Below are 25012 nucleotides of genomic sequence, written 5' to 3' on the forward strand. Positions count from 1 at the left end.
CAGCTGAGATTAAATTGATACACCGGATTTTATTTCCACTCATCCGCTAACTCCCCTAGCTGAGGGAGTGTTTATATTTAGAAGTGAATATGTGTTTATGTGTGAGGGAGAACATTTCAAACGTTAGTCCCCAGATTTTGTGATGTCGGCTTCAGTGCGGTGCATCTGTTGGGTTTTGGCTGCTGGGATACTGGCCCGGTCTGCTTGATACGGCTCCAAGGTCCGGGGGCAGCCTGCCGGCACTGCCAGTTGGTGGTCAGCCCAAGCGGGGCTGGGTTGCCCATTATAGTTGGGGAAAAAAAAAAAAAAAGATGATGAAGTGAGGACAGCTCCAAGAATCATGGTCCCAGAAGTATTTACAAAGCTGATATGTATCTGTTTGTCCACCATGGGTCGGGGACACAGAAATAGACACAGCACTGGGACATGAACAGATTCTTAATGTGTGAAAAGCATGAGTTAGGAGAACACAAGGATACGGACAAATATGAGTCCATGCACTTTCCAATAAAGTGTTTATTGGTAACAGGTGAGGGGGGGATCCGGAGATGGAGATTTGGTTTCAAGACCATCAGCAACTTACACACTCGACCGTCAGATCACTTACAAATGGCCATATATAGAGGGCAGCTGACACTGAGAGCGTACAGAAGCAGCTAAATCAAAATTAACGTGATCTTGTCACCGCCCCGAACGGCAGGCGCGGAATAAAGAGCGAGGACAGATGCGTAATTGATATCTACAGCTTCGGCTGCGGCACTAATTCACTGACAGATTACTGTCTTCTTCCTTTTATTACCCTCGACTTATTAAGGCAACTCAAACAGAAATACCTGCTCTTAGTTTTGCTGCATAGAAAGCTCCAAATGTGTGCACCTCGTGCCTTGCATAAGAAAGATTATGGAGCCGTTTTATATCCATGAAGAGCTCCTCTTAAACCTCATTGTTAATTCTGCTTGTATATATTATATTAAGTTGATTTGTTTCTCAAATAATTAGCTTTAAGTCTTTAACTCTTTAATCATAATCTTATTATTACGACACATCAAGAAATACAGGATCAAAGTGAAACTGTGCCCTCAAACAGCTGCTGCCAACATGATTTGTGGAGAACTCCCAGAAAGATTTATGTCAGCCCCGCCGCTCAAACATGATACTTGTCATCAGATGTCTGGAGCTGTATTTTTACACTAACAACACCTGCAGGAATGGAATATGCATGAGCGTCTGTCATGTGGAAGATGTGTGAGAAACAAATTATTTAGAGGGCTGTTGAGAATACTTTATTCTCCTCGTACCAAAACTTGATTATCATTCAAACTTCCAGTAACACGAGGCGCATCTCGTGTACTGATCGCGCTTGCGTTCCTCCCCAAAGCAGTGTCCAGATACAGCTACTGAAACGCTGTACTTTCCTCATTAGCGTGTAATTAATAGGATGCGGCTTTTGGTGAGCGGTGACATTTGTTGACCTCTAAACATTTGCTGCGCTTCATATACCGTCCTCCTTTCCCTTCACACTCTGGTCTGCAGTTGGTAGCTGTCGCCATCTGGAGGAGAAATGAACACAGTGCAATTTCCATCAGTATAGTTCATACCACAGTAAATGTATTAAGATAAGATTCGACGTTCTTCTATTGATCACCCTTGGGAGAAATTTGCAGGTAACACAGCAGGGAAATAAGTAGCACCACAAGACTAAGTCTCAAAAATAGAGACAATAAAAAAAGAGATATTGGAAGAATGAAATAACAATTTGAATAGAAAATATAATAAAAACTATTACAATAAAGATAAACATACTATATACAGTAACTGTCCTTGTATTAGCTTCAAGAAAGCTTTTTCTGCTTGCAATCCCTTATTAAAGGGTAGATATTTATACATCAATGTGTGTGTAAAATACATGCATGACTTTAGACGGAAAAGGCACAAAATGAAGTTGAGTGGTTCCTTGGTTGCCACTCGGCCCCCGAGACGTGACAATATTCGGTTTCAATGGCCTCACTGATATATCAGAGGTAGATTGGTGTGTATATATGAAATATGAAAACTCAGTTTAGTATGGATCATGCGGGATAATGCAGACAAACATGCTTGGGTTGATTTATAATTTTGCAATTCACAGTAAGTTTACTGTTTCAGGGCACTGGTGTCCTTTCAGACAATAGAATAACGATAAAAGTAAAAGTTATTATTAAACCATGGCAAATATATCGCCATTGGAAGTTTTTCCATCAACCTAAAATAGGTATCAGCAATGGTCTAAGGAGTCAAGCATCGATCGGGTTCTAGTCTTTTCCTCTCCGTAATCTTATTATTCACCTTGCGACCCCTGAAATGTATCCCGCGACGACCTCTTGAAGGTCCTGACCCCCAGGTGTTGTGCTTTAGAGTCAAAATGGCCCGAGGTTAGAAGCAGATTTGGATTCGTGTCTCACAGAAACAAAATGTAATATATTGCCAAGATGGAGTCTGACAGCATTTTAATGCGATTTCATTAATCTCATTATCATCAGGATAATCCAAACATACTGCACATCTCTCAGAACTTATTCTGCCAGGTTTGGTATCACAGTATATGCAAGACATTAATGAGCTCCTTATCTCTTCAACCCTTCTCTGTTGTTGGCATTTTCTTAACATTGAGATCAACTTTGCTTTCTTAATCTTCCTGCCTCCACAGAGGTGCCAGCCAGTGTTGTCAGCGTAGCTAGCTGCAGGCGACGCCTGACCTCTCAGCCCGCTGCTCTGCTACTTTGGATGCCCTCTCTCCTTCTCAGCAGTTTTAAGGGTATTTATAGTCAGAATTTCATGGTTTTCTGGTGTTTGCATGGTGGATTAAGAAGCACAGCCTGATTTAAATTTGTGATTATGCCAGGCTGCAAAGAAACACCCACATTCAAGTGTGTCCGTTCAAGACGAGATGCACGTATGTTGAAATATTTAAGCAGATAAACATAGGCATTTAAGTGTGATAGTTTGGTTCCATTTAAGTGTAATGTTTTATAAATTATCGTTTTGTATTATTTTACCACAGTGGTGGAAGGAATGCTCAGACCTTTTACTTAAATGGACCCTCTCCTTGTATGGAGGACTGTCTCGCCAGCTGTAGGGTGCATGAGAAGACACAAGATGGCACCAGAGCGCTGCAGTTTCACCTGTGGGATGAGCAAAGACCAACGCGAGAGTCAAGTCGAAACCTCTGAGATGTTTTACGACACACAATCAGCTGAGTGCTTCCATTTAAACCAACATTAATTAAATTTATGGCGTATTGAGTTTACACAGTGGAATTGAGTTTTCTTTGCTGAAATCATTTTGAGTTGATTTACTCCATCTTTTCCACTCGGTTGCCCATAATTAGATCCAAATGACTCAGCCCTCATTACAGATGTCTCCCTGGAATTTAAACACTTGTGTCGACCCGCTGTGCATCTGCCTGTGCTCTTAAGTTTGTGTGTGTGTGTGTGTGTGTGTGTGTGTGTGTTCCCCTGGAGGAATTCAATTATGCTACAGTTCATACGTGCATTTACATTCTTCTTCTCTGGTTCTGGTTGTGTGTTTCTCAGCCATGTATGGTACGTTTCTCCCTCGCCAGGAGTCTGTGTGAGCGCCTCCCTCGCTCTTACTGGGAGGTGGGCTCATCCTGATCCCCCTAAAACCCCACTTTCTACCTCATCAGATCCCGGCCTTCCACTTCTCCTATCACTCCCAAGTTTTTGCCTTTGTTCCAGAGGATCTTATCGAGATCTCTTTGGTTTATTTAAGCAGGAATACTGTAACGAGGTTACACATTTTCCCATAAGCATCAGATCATAAAGATGTCAACATGTACGTGTGCACACACATTTAAATTCACGTGTTTGTACAATATATACATTGGCACGCGGTTGACTTTTACTTTACACATTCATTTCGCCACAATCATTCCCAAACGTCTTTAACTGTAAGCTCTACCTAGACTCTGTGAATTTCCATTGTGTATCCATGCCGCTCCGAACAATGACATGATCCTCAAATGGCTTTATTTTAAATCCCCTGAAATCCGTAACAACCACCGGCATAAAAGTAAAGCAGGGTAGCCCATTCCAACGAGACATTATTCTCTTTCCTCTAAACAAAAGGGACTCGGCTTTCCAGCTAACGAGACTGAACTCACGGTCCTGTGGTTGGACCAGAACAAAAACATTTGCAGGGGCCGCAAGCTGCAGGGTCTCTGTGTAGTCGTGTGTGTGACCATGACTGTCCGAATGACATGTGTGTATATGTGTGTGTGTGTGTGTGTGTGTGTGTTGAGGTTTTGACCTGTGCTCAATATTTCCCCTCCAGCAGATGATGAGATTACAGGAGTGGTTTTAGGGTCTACCTGCGGCCCACAGCAGGGCTCCCAGGGACTGAGTGTGTATGTGTACATTGTGTGAGTGTATTTGGGGGGGAAACTTGTGTAATCTCAATCAAAACATTACAGTGGAAAAAGTCACTAGATTCATGTAACGAAGCCAGCCATCAGCTCACTTGCACTCACAACCAACAACAGCATGCTGACAAATACAACTGCCAGCAGCAACATGTAGGCAACGAGCACCAAAGAGAATATACATGTATGAAATATACTTTTCTACAATCCCCTGTGAGGGCTTTCTTCCTGTTTCTATCATGCGCCAAATTCACGTGTTCATCACAGCCCAACAGTCTAAAGTATCGCAGTTGCGTTGATAAGCCATAAGTCCACATGAGTCCACAAGATGCTGATGCTTCCTTTCACATCTGGTGTAGATTGAAAGTTGGCCACATTGTGACCAAACAAATGGAAGGGGGGAAATATGTTGTTTTGTGAAAGGATTCAAGAGAAACAGTCAAAACCATAAGTCGCTGATGCTATTTTTACAAATGAAATGTGCACATGTATCTGTGTTTGTGGCATGGTTACAGAATTTGATTTTGGATTTATGCTTAGTGGCTAGTTTGGCACCTACAAAGGGATTTAGCATAACTGCTATGTTGTTGTTAACAGTGCTGGGTCAGGCATGTGTGAGCTGACCAATCAGAGGAGACTAGGTATTCGGAAGGGGCGGCCTTGGTAACCCAAGATAAAATTATGAACCTGAAAATGGGCATAATAACTGAAGCTTACTAATTGTTGACTTTATTCCTTCGTGTATTTTCCATCTTGACTCTGTTGATGGTGTCAAAACAGTTTGTGCTAGTGGCTGCTAATCAGTCTCCAGGCTCCATTATTAATCAGTCAAAACGTTTGGAGGGAAATTGCACATGTTTCTCAAATTTTTCTGCCAATTTGTTTGCATGTCAGCTCAAAGATCTGCTGATGGACCACAATTGCAATATGCTTCCTTTTGGGTGGTGTCACGAGAGGTCAACTTTCTTAGGAAAAGAAGCAAAAATTTGTTCTTGGCGAAATGGAATTTGATACACTATGTGGAAATGTGTCAGACACACCAGCCAGCTGAAATGAACGCTGAATTTAAGTTGCTAAATGAACCACTGTAATGAAACCAAAATGTGTTCCATGAAGGCAAATTTTAAGTTTATTTTAATTACAAACATTCAATCTTTCATTCTCCATCACTCCTCAAATAGTCATATTGTAAATGTGACAATACTCCACCCGGCCCTGCACGTTGGGACCTGCGCTGCATTCCTCTTACCGTGTTCCTGTAGGTCAGCCAAATGGCCAATTTGGCTGACCAAACTGAAAATTTAATATTACACCGCAAGTGTTTAAACAGACAGTCTGAGAGAAATGGAAGTGGTGGCTCGTTAAAGACAAACAGAATTACCTGTGAGGGCTATGCTAACCTCACTGTGTGTGTACTCTGTCTCCTGAGTGTGTACCCGTCCACTTGTGTGAGTGTGACGACCGTTATTCCACTAATTCAATATCCATCATTTCCTACGGTTTTCTCCTACATTCTGGTGTGTTTTGCCAAGATATGATCGACAGCTGCTGAGCCAAACCGGTTCTCTCTGATGTGCGTTTGTGTGTTTGGCCCTCGCTCAATAGGTCTGCAGTCAGTGATTTATGTCTCTCACATCGACGCACAGTTGGGCATCTTTGGGGAAAATGGCAGACGACGCAGAGATCAGCGTTGGGATTTGTGTGTGTGTGTGTGTGTTACAGTACGCTTCAATGATGTCTCTCAGGTGAGTGTGTATCCAGGGTGTCGAGGGGAAAAGCCTGCCTTCCTGCTACTCTACTTTTCATCCATCATAGCTGCTGATAACGAGCTGTTTGCTTAATTGCACCTGGAGATCCATCATGCAGAAGACCGCTGACGGCACCGTCACATGAGCTCTTGTGAGCCGTGAGTCCCCTTGTTTCACATCTGCCACCCTGAAGCTATCCTTAGTGTATTTAATGTACAGCAGAAGGCCTTGTTTGCCTGTCCACCCTGACTGTGGGACTACTGTGTAGCACTTCTGTAGAGAAGTTAACTACATAAACAAGGGTATTTTCAAATTATGCCTATTATGCTTTGTTTCCCTGTATCGTGTGTGTGTGTGTGTGTGTGTGTTCCCATGACTGGGTAGATGAGCACATCATATTCTGTGTGTGTCTCCATGTGGGTATACTGTATATATAAGCAGAGTGCAACGTGTGTGTTCTGGCCTGCTTAATGAAAATGTGTTCCTTACTGACGTGGCATTTGGAACAAGTAACGTGTTTAGTGAGACAGAGACGTGTGTCATCAGCCGGGGACAGGGTGGGGAGGAGATTTATGGGGTGCTGAGACTGACTCATGTCGCTAATGCTTATGTAGGCTTGGAGATAAAGAATAATCATAAACACTTATAGCCAACAACTTCCCAACAGACGTCGGAACAGCACACAGCCAAGACATACATACTGTGCGCGAATCTTACGGCGTTCACACACTCACAAATGACCACACACACACACGGATCGGACGGGTTTTCCCGAATGCCTATAGGACTCAGCCTTGCCATTCTCCTGTCCGCACAGCACTGACACATTCTAAATGAACAGACAGGGAGAGGGAGGGTTGAAATGTATTTTATATGCAATGATTTATTATCTGCAGATGGACTATTAAATTGTTACCACCCTGACCAGAACAGTTAGGACGCAGATTGAATCCTCACTCTGTGCCGCGTCCCGCACTGCCCGCAGGCTTTCCAGAGCCCAGGTGCTCCCGCTATCCTGCCGCAGCGTGTGTTGACCATGACGGCTGCACTCTGGCTCGCCTCAGGCCTGCGCGTCTTGGTTGGGTCCAGATGTGGTCTTTGGACCCTGGATGATTGGTAATGGAGGGCCAACTGGACTCGGCTAACGTCTTCCCAGGGACCCCCACTGGGCCAGAAGTGATGGCTAGGCAGGGTCACAGGATTCAGATAGAGCAGGGTGTCATTGCTGTTTGATGATGCAATGGGTAGTTCCGCCTTGCAAGTGAATTGGTCCGATGGGTGTCCCAACCATGCTTTATGTGTCTGTAAAGTGCACTGAGGTGTGTTTTATGGTTTGTTTTCAAGCTGCCTACAGTAGTGGTAACCAAGGAACTATTGAACTTCATTTAAAGCCTTTGCTTTTTTCTTGTCATTTGTGTGTCTGACATGGAAAGAAAACTCTACAGGGAGCTCACATGTTCCTACGAAAGCTAATAAAGCTACTAAATCTCTTAAAGGTGCTCTTTATCATCATTCCTGTACTTTGATGAAGCTGACATTTTTAAATTATGTGATATTCAGTATAAAGACGGCTGGCAGAAGAACTGGAAGTTTGGAAAATTGAGGAGATTAAGAGGGCTAAAATAAAACATTTGAAAATGAGGGCAAGTCGAATCAAAGATTACTTCAGCTGAAACCTTAGTATTTGGAGTAAAGCTCTCATGCTGCAACATCACAAATTAGCTAAATCCTCAAAAGAGCAGGCATTTTTATTTCATCTGCAGAGTTCCATTAATCACTGGTTGTGTATATGCAGTAACAAAGCCCAGAGTGCACGTACGGTACAGTACACTGAGGTGATGTATGAACTACACACTCGATGTACAGTACCATACTATACTCACGCATGCACACATAAATATAAGTGCACGTGCATGCACATATATAGGCATAGAGCAGTGCCAACTAAAACAGGGCTACATCAAGAAACCTCAGTAAGATTTACTGCTCGACTATATGTGATATGCAACCAGTGGGAGTGAGGGGTAGCAGGAGGGTCGGCAGGTTACAGTGTGTTCTCCACGTCTGAGACTGAAAAATGGAACCCACAGTGGACTTTAGACAAGTAGGGACTACATTTTCACTTAGTCCTACATTCCTCTATTCATGTCTCTCATCAGCGTCTAATTGGCATTTAGCTGCTTCAATGGTGCTCTGTGTGTGTGTTTGAGAGAGAGAAAGAAAGAGTGTGTATGTGTGTGTGTGTGTGTGTGTGATCATTCTTTGTGAGGACAAGTTTAGACCTTGTGCGTAGGTCCTTTTTGGAAAGTGTGGAGATTTTGGCCCTGCCTAACTAGATTTATTGCACGGCTTTGTTGAAGATATACTTAACATTTCCACATTGAAATGTCTAAAAACAACTACACCCATGTCACATAGTTTGGTGAGTTGACTTGTGTACCTACATTATTCCAAATGTTCACAATAATATTATTACCACTAAATACAATTACAGTACGTTACCTCGTCCGTCAACACGTCTGAGTCACGTCAGATATATTTTCAACAGCAGTGGCAGTTGTTTAACAGTGAAGACGACTCCAATGGTCCCATGCTACTAAACTACATCATCAAAATGTGTCACTCGTTGAGAAGAATCCAGCTGCAGCCTTAAAAGACATAAAAAACCATGCCCACTACAATACACGCCCATTTCTTAAATGAGTCTTGGCATGTTGGGAAGGCGGCTTGCAGAGTGCAAAGTAAAGACATTTGTGTGAAAGTAAAAGTTGTCAGTAAAAACATGCCAGAATAACTACTTAAGTACAGTGATGAAATATATTGAACTTTGTAACTTCACCTCCACCTCTGATACTGACTAGGGCTTTTATTGTGAAAGGTACAAAAACAGTAATAGTTGCTTTGGATTTTGCTGCAGTTGTGAGCAGAATGTTTGCCGTGTTTGCCATCTTTGTTCAGACTACCGAATATTGTGTTATTGTCATCACCTTCAGTAAAGGTAACTTAGAACTCTTGGTTGAAAATTATGAAAATTCTTCTTCTGTGACCAATTCAGCAAACAGACCCTGCACAAACCACTTGAAAGCGAAACTTCCTTCCTTGATTGAGAGGCCCCTAGTGGCAGAAATGACAAACTGTTCACCTAAAAGTGTCCGTTCTGGGCTACTGTACTGCAACATAACCAACTCTGTCGAAGAACCTGAAAAAACCCAACGATTCTTAGCAGCAGGATATACACGTTAATGAAAACATAACTGTAAAACATAGCTGTGAATATTATATTCCATGTCTGCCTCCAAATCCCCCTATATCCTACACACTGGACCTTTAGTAAGGGACCTCACAAGTATAGAAGTGTGTGTTTGTGTAACATAAATCTATGTGCCCACTGCTGCACTACTTTACCCTCATGATAATTTCCCGACAAATGTTTTCAGAGTCATCTGGAATTTCAGTACCGGCGCCTGCTCAGAACTAGCAGTGTGTTTGTGTGTGCATGCGTGTGTGTGTGTGTGTGTGTGTGTATTTGTTTAGATGCACTATAATGAGCAATTACCTGATGCTGACTCATAACCTGTTTTTGGGCAACTGGACGCTCCAAGCTCTTTGTATTTTAAGCATTCAGAGGAAATTATAAGGCAAATAGGGAACCAGACTAAACACGATTTACCTTTGTGTGTCAGACTAAACAAGTGAAAGAGTCAGAGACAGTAGACGTTGTTTATTTTCACATCTACAACCTGCCACTCTGTCAACAAACATGAGGAAATATGCAATTAGAATAATGAGCATGTGTGGTCCGGCTACAGCGCTGAGTTGTGAGCATCTGCAGAACACTGACAACACCTAACAGGCAAAATGTATGTGTGCATGTGCTTTAGTTAATGTATACCTCTGAGCCTGTGTGTGCGTGTGTGTGTGTGTGGTGTGGCAGGGCTGACTCAAGTGGAGACGTCAGCATGTGTTTGCACAGACCATAATGATTCTGCCAGGCAGCTCTCCCATCACGGCGGTACAGTGGCAAAGACACACACACACACGTACACGTACACACACATAACGCCCCCCCCCCCCCCCCCCCCCCCCCCCCCACCTACCATACATTCAACACTCCCTTCCTCTAAGGACATTATTTCCCCTCTCTCTTATTTACTCAGGCCAGTGGCACTGCCATGGCAACCAGCAGTGTTTTGGAGAGTGCTTGTTTAGGGAATGTGTGTCGGGGGACAGATGAGCGAACACATGGGACCCTCTCGGCTTCTGCAAGCACCTGAGAGGGGAGGAAGTGAAATGAGGGAGGATGAGGAGGGGGTCTGAGGGGGGAACCACAGGGCAGCAAGTCGACAAACAGAGGAGCAGCGGTTTCTCACAGCACCTGACCCTTAATGTACACCTGAGGTGCCCGTGATGTACGGCATGCACAGGTCACCAGCCTGTTTTAGCTTTGCATCATGTCTTATATGCTCCTGTACTCTGTGTCATGCAGCAGCTGCACTGGCTTGCTTCTTATTTAAGTATTCCAAAGCACTTTAGCCTACAGCTGGGTTGAATTATTTTAATAACAATAGTCTGTTTTTGTGAATAATCACCAAATCTGCTCTGTGCCCTCCGAGAGAGTAGAAGAGGAGAGCAAACATTTTAAAATTCAAAACATTTCCTGTCGAGAGAGAGCAACTGCACAGAGTTGCAGAACACCAGCACACTGTTGCATGGAATGGCTGCAGTGAAAAGTAGGATTTCGAGGATGCCCACGTCTGTATGTGAGCTGGTGAGTCATTCACTGAATACCTGACTGTGTCTTTGCAGTCAGAGCAGAAGCTGTTAGTTCCCTGTCAGAGCTTAAAGGATAAGTTCATCCAAAATTGAAAATGCAGTCACTGTTTCTCTCCTCCCTTGCCAATGGAAAGTTGGGTAAAGTTTCATAGTCCACAAAGCATTTCTGGAGCTTCACAGTATAACAGCGTTGCAGCCTTCTCCCTAACAACTGAAGGAGCTGGGGACTTGTTTAAAAACATAAAACAAATGGAACAAAATGGTTTCATACAGCTTGTCTATGGTAATACAAGTCTCTGGAAGCCCCCAGATACCATACTGATTTTAAAAGACGTGATTTACATGCTATGGAAAGCTGAGATCTACACTGTAGCTGCTAAGATAAAAGCATAAGCATGCGTCCCCTTTGGAGTTTGCAAGCTTGACCACACATCAAGGGAGTAAATGATGTCCTTTCAAATGAGTTTGGGATCTCAGGGCTGTATGGAGCCATTCATTGTACCCCTCTTCTTCAGTTTAGTAGGAGAATGCTGCAACACTGTTTTTCTGTAAAGCACCAGAAATGTTTTGCGAACTACAAAACTTCATCTGACTTTCCGTCAGCATGAGGGTGAGTAGATGGCCCAATGATAGCCTTTGGGCTGCTGCTTTAGACTGGAGTAAGATTTACTCAGCTCCCATCTTCCATCTCACAAAACTCAAATCTCTCATGATATCAGGCTGATTGTGATTCCTCAGACAGAATCTTTAGCTAACACAGTCTTTCCCCTAAATGGCATCTAAGCAGTCAAATAACCTAATTCCAATGCAAAATGACAGAAATACTTTTGTTTTGATTGAAACTGTCATGTGCATTACAACAGTACTAACACCATGCAGAAACTTGATTGTGTTTGTCTGTTTTCTGCACACAAATGGAAACACATGAAACCATACACTGTAAAATTCAGTTGAAATGACTAAGACCAGAAGAGGGCAGTCATGTGCAGTATAAATAAACACTGGCTGGCACCCATGTATCTCTTCAGATAAAGTTTTTATATTTAGTGTCTTATTTAGTCTAATGTGCATGTGTGTGTGTGAACGGGTACTTGTACATTATGTCTGTTGTGGGAAGACTGTGTCGGGGGTTTTCCCCCCATCCCACGAAGAATCCAAGGAACGCGTTCGGCCCGATGAGTGAACTAATCCAGAGGTGTAAATGAGATACTTAGCAGACACACAGGGGCTCTGTTGCCTTCAAAACAATTACAGACGACAGATCGAACTGATTTTGCTCATCGTTGTTCATCCGCCGAGAACACGACGACAGAGTCCTCATTAGACCGGCGGTAGTTAGCGTTCTGCAGATAGAGGTGCAGTTAGCGCGAGCGGCGAGCTGACGCTGGCTATTACTCAACTTCAAAGGGAGCGGCTCCTTCGTGTGGTTGGAGTGATAAAACTGCCCTTCAATGTAAGAATGTTAATGATCAGGGCTGCACTGCTTTTGATGGAAGAATATATATAGAGCCAAGTGAGAGCGTGTGAAAGAGCCCAAGTGGGTGTATGGCTGCCTATGGTATTTCACAATAAAGGCCCCATAAAACAGTACTTGAACATAGTACTTAACGGAGTAATACATGACAGAATCGCAGAGATAAATGGCACTGTTTGAGCTTAATGAAGTATCAGTGGAGACAGTCCAGTGCGGCCCCTCTGGGCGTCGGGGGGGTTTCTGCAGGTTTGGAGTGTGCGACCGCAGACGCAGATGAATAGAGGCCGTGTGAAAGTGAGGCCTGCTAAGCTGTGTAAGGGGCTAATTCACAGAGCAACTCTGGGGAAATTATGAATCAGATTGTTTTCGACACGACTTGTAGAATATGGGCTCAGAAAGAGAGAGAGAGAGAGAGCGCGCGAGAGAGAGTTGTAGAGAGAGAGAGAGAGAGAGAGAGGGGCATGGAAAGAATCACAGAGGATTTATGATGTCTGAGCCCTCCTGTGAGAGGGCCTTTCCTCTGACAGGCAAGGAAATACTTCTCCAATCTGTCTCCCTACTGACACCAGTGTGTAACAGACACAAACATGCCCCCCCCCTTAACACACCCGTGCCCCTTCACTTTCCCTGCGTCGCTCTTCATCTGCCCTGTCTTTAAATCTGTTGGTAATGATGCAGCTCATTGGAAGTGGTGAGAGCAGGGGGAAAGAAAGAGAGAGAGAGAGAGAGAGAGAGAGAAGAAAAATGAAGAGAAAAAGAGGAATACGTCCAGTCCCCGGAGCCTTCAGGGATTCCCGGGCTGTGGAAAAATTGTGCGCTCGTCGTCTTTTCATCCTCCTCCAGAGAGCACAGTTTTCCAGGAAGCGCAGGGGTTAAGCACACACAGTTTGGCGCTGACCTCTCACCTCTGATTAGCCTAGCGTAGCTGCTAAGTGGTTCTCTGCGACTCCTCCACTCAGCCTGCCAGCTTCTCGGGCCATTTTCACACAGTAGCAGCAGCAGGCATGATGTATTTCATATGTCACGTGGCCCCGGCTATTGTGGTTAATGAATAAGCAGGCCGGCATGAGCGGCAGTTCAGTCAGTGGAGCTCGGTTTCATTCAGGGCGCAAATATGCACGTGCACGACGTAGCTGAGGCATGCTAACTAGCAACAGGCTTGGGCTCTGTTGCTGTACATGAATGCCTGCAGGCAGCGAGACCGACTTGTTTGCGGCTTTGCGTTGTGTGATTTTAAAGCTCCGCTGCTGCTGGGAGCATAACCACTGGCTTTGCTCTTGTTTTTTCCTCCTCTCCCACAGCTGACCCATTTATGACCCGTTTCTTCTCGTCATGCCTGATATTAGAAAAGTTTAATCATTGCTGGGAGACATACAAAGAGGATTAACATTCCTGGGTCTCCTACACTCAGACGTTGCCCTTCTCCCTCCCGTTTCTCCTCTGTTTGGTCTCTCGCCCCCACCTCTCCTTCGTCCTCCACAACTTTTTGCCCACTTTCATTCCTTTGCCTGTTATTTCAGTCTATTGCTCCTTTCGTAATTCTGCTAATAGTCCCGATAGCAGTCAAGCATCTCGCTGACTGCAGTTCTTTCACCTCATCTGATCTATCCTGCTGTAAATCTCAAAGCACTGGCGTAATACTGCAGCCGGAAATACTTCATTATATTTAGAATGACAGCATCAAGCATTTTATGCGGCTCTTGTATTGCTCTTCCTCTTCCTTTGTTTGTTTGCATCTATGCAGGATATGACCAAATTGTTTGTGTTTGCTCTGGACAGTTAAGCTGCAATTACAGCACTTCACAACGGAGGCTCCGTGAGCACTTTTTGAGCCTGAAGGCTGAAGACTCGGTGTGTGGTGTGTGTGGGCTCCCTGGTGCTGTGTCCTCTGTAATACATACAGGATGTGTCTGCTGTCTGTGTATACTGTATCAACAGAGCATCTGTACGCTGTCACCTACTGCACACAGGGATCTCTGTATGGACAGTAATAGCCGGGCTGTATTTCTCTTAGTAATGAGTTTGAGGAGAGATTAGTGTGGTTGGAGTGTACAGCTCTGTGTCTCTGCCACACATACACACAGAAAAAACACACATTGCAGAAGTTATTTTGTTATTTTATAACATCTGATAAGATCTGGCAGATCCAGGTCTTATCAGGTGTAGCTGAGTAAAAAGATGACCACCATGCCTCTCACACACTTTTTGAGCAATGCACCGACTCCCTTCTAACACCCTCTCCAACTATTCATCAGTGGAATGAGTGGATAAATACCTATCAAGATAGGAGAGGATTGAATGTTTCACATGTTATGATTTCGCGGTCCAGCAGCACCAGGTGCACATTTGACCCTCGAATGTAAAGACGGATCAACTGTCAAATCTTATTTTACAGCGTGCCCCCGTAATAACAGTTTAAAACCAATATGTAGGCTCAGCGGGCTGATTGTGAGGTGAGATGGTAACACTGATATTCACACTGGAAGTCCACTGTCTGAAAAAGAAGTACCAAATTGTTAGTGTGTTTAAGCATTCCACATGTGTGGGCTTAAACCAGATAGCTTTCTGCCTCAGCCGAAGAACAGGTCTAGTATTTCCAGAGTTTGTTTGATGTATGATGCTATCTACTGGATGTATAGCACCACCTCAGCGCCGTCTCCAGATTGATGAGTAGTCCGCCCGAGGCTATACAGTAGAGACTCGGCTTGGCCTTTGAAGTTCTTTGTTGATGAAGTCAGCCACCATCAGTCACAGCCTTGTTACAGCTGTCCCACATCATCCTTCAAGAGTTTAAGTATTTTCTGGCTTTAGCTGTAGATCCAACTAATTTGGGTCCTCAAATAAATATTTTTATAAGCCAGACTGGTAACACCAAGCGCTACACAGGTAGCCAAAAATACAAAGTAGAACAAATATTAAGCTTTATTACTGTGTTGGGCCTCTCCCGAGCCATCAGAACAGCTTGAACTCTGGCATCTTATTCCGCAAACTGCTGGAAGGACATGACAGCGGTTGTCCATTAGAGATTACATTATTGGGGATTTAATTGCTGTTGGTAGATGGTGGAAAGAACTGCCTCAGGCGCCAATCCAAAATGTCACATTTAATTAGTGTTAAGAGGTGACTGACGGGGCCGTGGCATGTGGTTCACATCATTTCCAGGCTCATCAAAATCTTTTAGTGACCACCAGGGCCCAGTGGATACAGCCAGCGTCGTCCTGCAGAGAACCACTCCCGTCACGGGACGAACAGGGTCACCCAGATTAGCTTTGCATTTATTGATATTTCCCATGACCCTGTAGCAAGTCAGTCGGTGTAAAACATGTCAGAAAAATTCACCCTTCACCAGAAGAGAACTGCTGTTGAAGCCCCTGAAGATTTGGTTGTAAATGTGAAGTATTTAACGGTTACTTAAAAGGGAAAGGGATAAAAAACAAATTGTGACTTATAAATATCACAATGAAACTTTATTTCACAGTTGATCACTTCCAGAAGACAATTCTTTTGTATTTTTTTTTATACTAAATGTTTTAATATGTGTATCATTAAATACATGCAAAATTGCCAATATTTCCAGATTTCAACTTGCGATGAACATTGGAGAAATCCAGTTTCAAAATAATTGTTTCATTTGGCTGACATATCAGAGTTGAATGTTTTTACAGAGGGCAGTTTGAATATCTCTTTTTATCTTCCACAAATCAGAAAATTGTCAACTGCCAAAGAAAAAAAAAACTACCAATCAGGCTTTAAATGATATATATATATATAACCCTAACCCACAAACCCCAGCGATGAAAACCTTCAGAATATAGATAGGAATGAAAGTGGAATATTTGGTGGATGATGTTGCTATTGAAGTGGAGATTTCTGACTCTCATTTTGAGAAAATGTCCTTTAAAGATGTACATTGTAAACAAAAAACAAGACACTATGGGTGAATACTGTAGGGTTAAAATAGATATTGATCACTTGCATTACAAGTTTTGTGAACTTTTATGTTTAAATGTGCAAATAAGGCATAATCTAATTAAATATGTGTTAATTTGCATACAGAATCAGAATTCCTTTATTATCCCGCAAACGGGGACAGTTCTTTGCCACAGCAGCCAAAGGACAATGATGTTGCAAAAAACAATAATAATAGTAAATATAAACAATATAATAAAAAGGAAATAAATAGAATAGACATAGACAATATTTGTTATCCAGAATAGAAATCTATACTTATTTCACTTAAAAGGGAATTTTGGACATTTAGAATAAAAGCAGAAAATATCATGAAATCTTCATGAAAAACAAAACTAAGTCTGTAGTATGTGACCTTAAATATTCATGACTAAATAAAACACAAAGTTTAGTAAACACATCCTTTGGTTTCATTCAATAGGTCATGGGATCCTATCAAGGCTATCAGGAGGCTGATGTAGAAAAGAGGTTTTCAGGGTCTTCAGGTTTTATTTCAGCTAGCCAGCTTCATTGTCGGTCTGCTGGCCAAGCAAGTGTTAATAGTGAAATAGCTGTGTCATTAGCATTATCTTTTATGTGCTGTGGTCCACCCTGCCACAATCTGACCCCTCTCTCCGCCTCGGCGTCACAGCAGCTTTCATCAGTCACAGCGCTGTTCTTCTCGGCCTATCATCAGCTGTCATTAGTGCTCTGAGAGGCCCCTGCTCTTACTCACACACACATACACACACACACACACACACACACACACACACACACAGGTGACACAGCACAGGCTATTCTTCAAGGTTAGGCCCAAATGCCTCACCACAGGGGTCTCTGATAATATTTTAGCCACAAATTTGAGAGAATGAGAAGCATTTTATCTTTCACTCACAGGAAAGTTTACTGCAATGTGACGATGTGACACTCGCTTTGTGTTCGTCTTTTGACCTTTGTCGAGGGGAAACAACCTTTACCCAGGAACTTCAGCACACTCCCTAATTGATTGCTATTTGTCATTGACCATGACCGGTCGTAACACACACAAACACGCAGACACATACACGTGCACAAACCCTCTTTCTGATACGATATCTCCTCCAAAGGCATCGCTTGTCGACAGGTAGCCAATAAAGCCATCATTTTCTGGAGAGAGAGGATGAAATATTGCAACCATTCTGTCTCCGTCTCACTGAATACACACATCCGTCTCCCCTGTAGTTACTTTGACAAAGACATGACCCAGTTTTTCACCCTTGAGGCCCGCAAAAGGCCTCTATCATTACTGCTTCTTTCATGGTACATGCATATCTCCTCCACCCTGTCGGCATACACTGCAGGAATACGTTTCCTTTTCAAAAAACTCTTATACAAGTATTTTTAATTCTTGGAAAATGTTAGTTGGGAGCTCTCTTTAAACATTGGGCTTGCCTAATAAAACATGAGTGGTTGCATGTGCTGCCCACTGATTAAATACATCAGACATTTACATGCCGCGGTATAGAAGAGTTGCTTGGTTGGAGTAGGCTGCTGCTGCTCCTCTGGCTGTAGATTTCTTTGCAGTTTTAACATTTTGCATTTTAAAAATTAAAACCATTAAGAGAAGCACCTCAAGGAAAAGTACATTTTGCTGCTACAAACTGAATCAGTCAGCTCAGGCCTCTCCTGGGGCGCCGTCTCCGGCTGATCTGACTCTCAGAGCCCCTGTTGTTGATGTGAAAATGTGTTGGTGTTTGCTTTGGCGTGGAGGAAAACCTGTAAAAGTTTATTCTTAGCCTTTGAAAAATTAAACCAGGCAGCCGCCAAGCTCCTGGCTGTGAACTGAGTGACTGTATCGTGTTGGTGCCCGGTAAACAGAGATAAAACATGCACACACATCAGTGACAAACCTGCGCCTTCCGAGTGTGACCATGAGGTTAATTGCAGGCGTGCAAAAGTGCATGCATGTGTTTGTGCTGCAGGTATGTACATGTATGAGTGCAAACTCCCTGTCTATATCTGTCCATGTGTGGATGAGCCAGTGCAGCACAGTTTGAGCGTTGTTTGATGAGTTTGGCATAGGAAGCCGTTGATTTGTTGACTTGTCCCTCTACATCAACAGGGCTGCCAGCAGTAGGTCTGCCGTCAGTGAATCGGCATAGAGAGGAGGAGAGAAGGTGAGAGGTGTCAGGGCTGCACTGGACTACAGAACTGTACTGGATCCTTTTCTCAGCTGAGGATACACACACTTCTGTCAACACACTGCACCAGATTTATTGTCACATATCAGATGACTTAAAGTGGCTTGTTTTATGTGATTAAAATGTCATAACTTTATTTTTGGTCAGTTAACCACTAGTTTCAGTGCAATGAAAGCTTCATTACTCTGGATTCATTCAAAGGATTGAGTCTCATCTTAGATTCCGCTCTTTCCAATCACTAATGGTTATCCATGACACTTTCCATGTGTATGTGTTCTGCATAAGATATAGACGGAGCTTCCTCTTTGCTATTCCAATGCAGAAGTGACTTAAAACTGTGTTCTTTCTCGTGGCCAGCAGGGGGCGACTCCACTGGTTTCAAGTAGTAGTCTGATTGTATATAAGCTTATGAGAAAATTACTTCAACTTCTCACTTGATTTACTACCACAGTAAAATATTTCCTCATGAATGCCAGTTTAAAGTCTTCCTCAGTAGTGCATGATGTTGATGATTTTGTATATTAAGATCCCATTTAGCATAAAATTAACAGCTGATAAATTATTGTATGCCCTGGGGCGTGACTGCCTTGTCATTGACCAGTTGGCTCAAAAGAACCAAGATGGTGATGGCTGTCATGTCGAGCTCAGATGAATGGGAGTAAAAGTAGAGAGATACTAAAATAACAAATGCTGTGCACCATTATGCCATTTTGTACAATTTAATCCTATTCTATCCATTGTTCTTTGTGTGTTGCGTCACTTTTGAACAATTTTCGAATTTGAATACTTGGTGCAGTAAGTGCCAGAATTCTTATTATGAATTCATATTATGAATTTTTCCAAATGCAGAAGAGTTTGGGAGACATGATTTCATCTCATTGTAACCGCAAAATGTTACTCACGGGAAACTTGCATTATGAATAGGACAAAAACACATGAAAGAGGCTCCTCATGTCAGTGACATTTTCGAGGAGTCGGGCCACAGCGTCTGAATATTTGGACGGTGAGTGTTAGCGCGGATCAAAACCTGACGCCACCGTGCCTTCCAGGCAAAGGGTTGGTCCTCTGAGTAGCGCCAATGACACATCCAAAAAGGACAGCTCATCCAAGGCACGGGGTGGTGAGTAAACAGACTTACTGGTCAGTGCCTGGTGGCCAGAATGATGAATGAATGGATGGGGGCTTTTTCGATGAATGTCATGTTTGGGAGGGGGATACAGTTCCAGGAAAAGGGTCTAAGGGACAATACAGGACAAGAAGGGATGAGGTGGCGGGACGGTCGTGTGTGTTCTGCAGTCGGAACAGATTACAGTCCACTTTTACTTGCAGCTCACATTCACAGCTCAGGAATCTCCCTTTTGTTTCTCCCTGCCATTATGAATCAAAGTGCGCCACTTGAAACATGGTGCCGTTCAGCTGTAGATTTCCACTCTGCAACTGCTGAGCAAGCTGCCCGTGCCTCGCATTGTAAGGTATCGCTGCGTGTGTCTCCCGATGTGTGTATGCTTGTGTGTTCCGTCGGCCAGTGACGGCCCTGTCTTTATAAGCTGGTGTTGACAGGCAGAGACAGAGGTTGTGCAGAGTGTGATGAAGGAGCCAGGGGAGCGCTCTCAGATAGCTGAAGGTCAAAACTACCAAGGGTTTCATCATCACTCACAACGACAGCATTGACCAGAAGATGACAGTGCTGCCATGTCATGTGCACGCTGAAACAGGTAAACACAACAGCAAAACCGAGGCTTTGTATGAATCACTTTATTATTTATTCTACCGTACAAAGAAATAAGCAGATTATCAAATAAGTAAAATCACCAAAAAATGTAATACGACATTCACAATTTACGATTTGATTGGTTTAGAATCCCCTAAAATAAAAAAAATCATGTTTTTGTCACCTGATATGAGACCGATATGCTGGACTGAGTCCTCTTTCATGGAGTCCTCCAGGATGCGCCGCCATGTCTCTACAGTAGCCTAGCATGGACAAACCAAACACTGGCTCTGTGGATGGCTTTTTGTGTTTTTCATGGCCACTGTGATGAGATTCTATCGGTTGCAATCTGCCACTGATATATGCTCACAAAATCCTACACATCGGTCCTGTAACTACAGTAGTACATGTTCTCTCAAAGAACTTAAGCAAAAAAATTGTATTTTTTGTTAAGCCTGTAGGCAATGCTCATGTAAGCAGGCGAGCCACTTCAGATTGGAATGCTTAGTTATTGCACTTAATCTGGATTTGTGCATTTTTCATGACTTTTCAGTCAAGGGCTCAGGAGAGCCTCTTTACAATTACAACAAAGTGTTGTGAAGTGGGAGCAATGGTTGCTTTACGTGCATGTGCATTATGCAAGTGAGAGGATTATACGGTAGTCTGTTTGTTCTTCTAAAAATGATCCCTTGATCATGTTGATCATATGATCCCTTGGGTTAATGTCACCTTTTAAGCCCTTTTGAGAACCACAAACATAGGCTACATGGTGGTCCATCTGAATGGAAGGCTGCTTCTCTTGTGACTGAAACAAAGCAACATGTACCTGCGCAGTGATGACATATGACAGAAGAGTTAATACGTACAATTTGTATGTAGTCTCATTATACTGATACGTGGCACTCTCACACACACACACCACTTATTCTAATGTTATCCACTCTGAATGCAGGAAGTTATTTGCGTGTCATTTAAGACCGCTTTTCTGTTTCACTGTATCTCTACGTGATAAATAAACCTGCTTCTCTTTTGCAAACCCCCTGCGGTCATAGCACATGCAGTGCAGGTACCGGGGGTTTGTTTGAATCCATCCTATTGTGCGGCATGGTGTAATTAAAAAGCATCGTAATGCTGTTTGCATAGCTGCACCCGAGCCATCTCGGTGACTGTGACTTCACTGAGTCTAAACAGATACCTCATCCCTCTGAGGAGGTGGAGCGGAGAGGTGCAGACACTGTGAAAGGAGAGGGAGCGAAAATCTGTACCATGCAGCATAATCAAATATGTATTAACAAGGAGAAAAAGGAGACACGGTCATCAAGAAAAGATACATCTATATACAGTACCCGGCCTCCAGGGCTTCAGCTTTTCATTGTATATGAGCTACAAAATCCTTGCTGCCCATTAACTTCATCCTGACCCACCTGAAGACACAACGGCACGATATTATGCCGGGAAACCCAGCAACATGGTTCTTGTTAAGGTTCTGCATGGTGATTTAAGTTAGATTGCAATATGTTTAAGCACACGAGAAGCCATTTCCTCATCCTGGTACGCAGTCCAAACGAACTCTGTCACCATGTGCCGACTTCAATGCTTTATCGTATCATTTAAGTTATTCGAGCAATCCACAGAGCAATGACTTCATCATCATATGATTGATGTAAGTGCTTTCAGCTGCACTTGCCTTTACGGTGTCGCCACATGAAATTTGGACAGGCTGAGGGTCTGGTCCACCATATTAGTTTTGTGTGTTGTGTTTTTTTTTACCACGTGCGAGCAGAGTTTTTAAGTTGTTAACACACAAAAAATAACTGATTTTTACACAATTTCTTCAGCTCGGCTGTGATGAAGACACAACACACAGGTGAACATGCTAATTTTTTCCCCTTTTTCGGATGCGATGCAGTGATGCACTTGGAAGTTAAGGATGCTGGCTTCTTAATACTTTTCCATCCAGCTTGAACATCACTCAGTCAGTGGTGAGTTTGAAATTAACCACCGTAACAGTGTCAGTGTCAGCGCCTGACGGAAGTGAGCTGTCTCCCTCCTCAGCTCGTCCAATCATCATCTCTGGCAAAAACGGTGTGTCTCATCCAGAATGTGATTATTTAACACAGATTTAAAGCAAGTTTAACATCTTCTGGCTGTTGTTTTGTTGAGTTGTACGATCAGCTGCTTTCTTCTGTTCCCTGTTGTTTCCGGTGTGCTCGTAATGACGAATGCGACGGAGTCAATCACCTACTTTTATCTGGTTTCTCTGCGATTGAGAGACCCAGATACATGAAACAGTGTGGCGTAAGAATGATATAAGTGTGGACTGAATGATGTTTGGAGAAGACATGTCATTTCCGTCTCTCTTAAAGCCTTAATGAAGCCCGGCTCTCTCAAACAGATGCAGATACAGACACAGTGATCAATTAACAGATTGTAGATAATAAGTAAGATGAGACAAAAAGATAGTGTCACATAGAGGAAATAAATAAAGATCTGGCCAGCATGGAGTAAAATGAGGATGGATGTTTCCGATGAACCAGCTGACCTTGTGCTTGTCTTGGCCAGAGATCAGTATGCAGAACATGTGAGGAACGCTCCATCTATGGCAGAGAGAGAGCAGGGTTCATTCCCTCAGTTCAGTACATGTTCAAGAGGATCATAACTTTCCAAAATCATGTAAGCTGAGTGGAGAACAAAAAAGAGCAGCTTAAATCAAGTACATCTGGCTCCGTCCTGCCAGACGGTCACAAGAGCTCAGTGGTGGAATACAGAGCTGTCTCTTCCCCTGTGTCCCGTGCTGCTTGAATCTGTATACCCATCTGCTTACTCCCTGTCCTTCTGTCTGTGTCTACAAAGGTTTAGGAATGCAAATGACTATTGTCATTATCAATCTGTTGATTATATTTTCTAACAATTTTATTCTAAGGTCTATCGGACTATTCCCCCTTAGGGAACAAGGGCAACGCTGTTATTTCTTAAAATTTTCCTGTTTATATTTTGAACATTTTGAACAAAAATTCTGGCCGTATCTTCCATATTGCCCCTTAGATAATTATTTAACCTTCCAGCTATTATTTAAGAATAAGAAGACCTTTTCTCTTTTAATAAGTATTTATTTTCCTTTGTCTGGTTTATTTATTGGGGTCTTGGACTTTAAAAAGTAATTTGAAGGTGTCACCTTGGCCTCACCTGGAGAGGCTGACCTATCATGACATCTATATGAGCTGACCTGACACTCTTACTTTAACTTAAACACCTGATTTTCATTGCATCTCTCAGATGTATCTGTGGTCGGACAGTTAATGTGTTGACATCCCAGGGGTACTCGCCGCCCTCCGACCACACAACTCTCACGTCCCACACTCTAAAACAACACAACTCTTCTGATGAAACATTTTCCATTGAAACACGCCTTCTCCTCTCATGCTTTCTCCTCTTGCCCAAGTGCTCTGCTATGCCAAACATGTGCTGCTCTTTTGAAATGTTGGATCATTAATGTCCATAAACACTTCAAACGCTGAAGAGCGATTGCTCTGAAGCATGCGTGGTGGGGCTACATTTGGTGGGGTTATTGTTTTAGGCAGCGGGGTAAAGTACAGACCGTTTTTTGGGCGAGCAATCTGCTCGTGGAAAGGAATCAGATGATTAGGCCTGTGCAGTTTGTATTCATACCAAGGACAAATACCAGTGGGGAACATTCAAGGACTTTGGTTAAAGCAGATGAGTGGGTATTTACTGCGGGACACTTTATCGTAAAAATTCTCGCTCACATTTTTCGGCCTCGCTGCGTCATTTGAGCAGTCAAAGCTCTAAACACATTTTGGCGAAATCCTGCGTAATCACACGAGATATGGAGCAGTGCTCGCGCCAAACCATTAATATCTAATTTTCCATGTTTTGTCATCTTGAAAGACAGAAACAATCGCATCATTTCAGCTTCTGTGCCAAACGAGCATGTTCTTTTTCAACTGGTTGCTGACTGATTTTTGTGGTTGTATCCAATATCTTCAGTCCAGTACATGGAGGTACATGACAGATGTGTGTTTTGTTTGCTCAGTGGCCTGTGTGATGATTTCCCAGGATTTATTGTAAGCAAAGCCTGGCAGAGGAGATGCAGTGAGGTGCGGCAAAGGGTCAGGAATAATGACACAATGAGCAAAGTTATTGTCTGAGAGTGAGTAAAGCATGAGCTACAGCTTGTCATTCGGGCAAGGAGGAGTAAATAAAAAGATGAGAAGAGTGAGAGGTCTGTGGGACTGAGGCTAAATAGGGGAGGAGAACTGAAAAGCAGAACAGAAGGTGAAAAACAGGATCAAGTAGAGCTTTAAGACTGACACAGTAATGCCCAACAAGGTCTATTAAGATGAAAACTCTAAGTAAATATAGCTTTTCTGTCAAAGTGGTGTTTAGTGGTGAAACAATAAGTGGCTCAGTCGACAAGTTGCTCAACAGAGTGATTTATCAATTAAGAATGTCGATACTTGCTGGTTCCAGTGTCCTGGCGAAAACTGATTTTTATTTAACGTTTCAACATTATTGGAAACTTTTGGGATTCATCCCTCTGAAGATCACAACTCACACAGTATATATAACAATGGCCTTGTCAGTTTGAGACACGTTAATGCAGAGGTCTTGCATATAACATTCAGTGGGGGAAAAAAGAGTGTTGGCATGTGTGTTCCATGTAGGTCGCACAGTATACCTCACCATGTAGCGTGTCACTATATGACGTCAGCTTCATGGCTAACACTGGTAGCA

General features: G+C 43.1%; 1 long non-coding RNA gene across 1 annotated transcript in view; it reads left to right on the forward strand.

Annotated features, from left to right (window-relative positions):
• The window catches only part of LOC115596740 (uncharacterized), a 124649-nt gene extending 106066 nt beyond the window's left edge, over window positions 1-18583 (forward strand). Inside the window, exon 3 of the long non-coding RNA XR_003986956.1 lies at window positions 18468-18583. This is a non-coding gene — a long non-coding RNA (uncharacterized LOC115596740). The remainder of the gene's footprint in view (window positions 1-18467) is intronic.
• Window positions 18584-25012: the final 6429 nt, after the last annotated feature.

The sequence above is a fragment of the Sparus aurata genome, chromosome 15 (genome assembly GCF_900880675.1).
Source record: "Sparus aurata chromosome 15, fSpaAur1.1, whole genome shotgun sequence".
Lineage (NCBI taxonomy): Eukaryota > Metazoa > Chordata > Actinopteri > Spariformes > Sparidae > Sparus > Sparus aurata.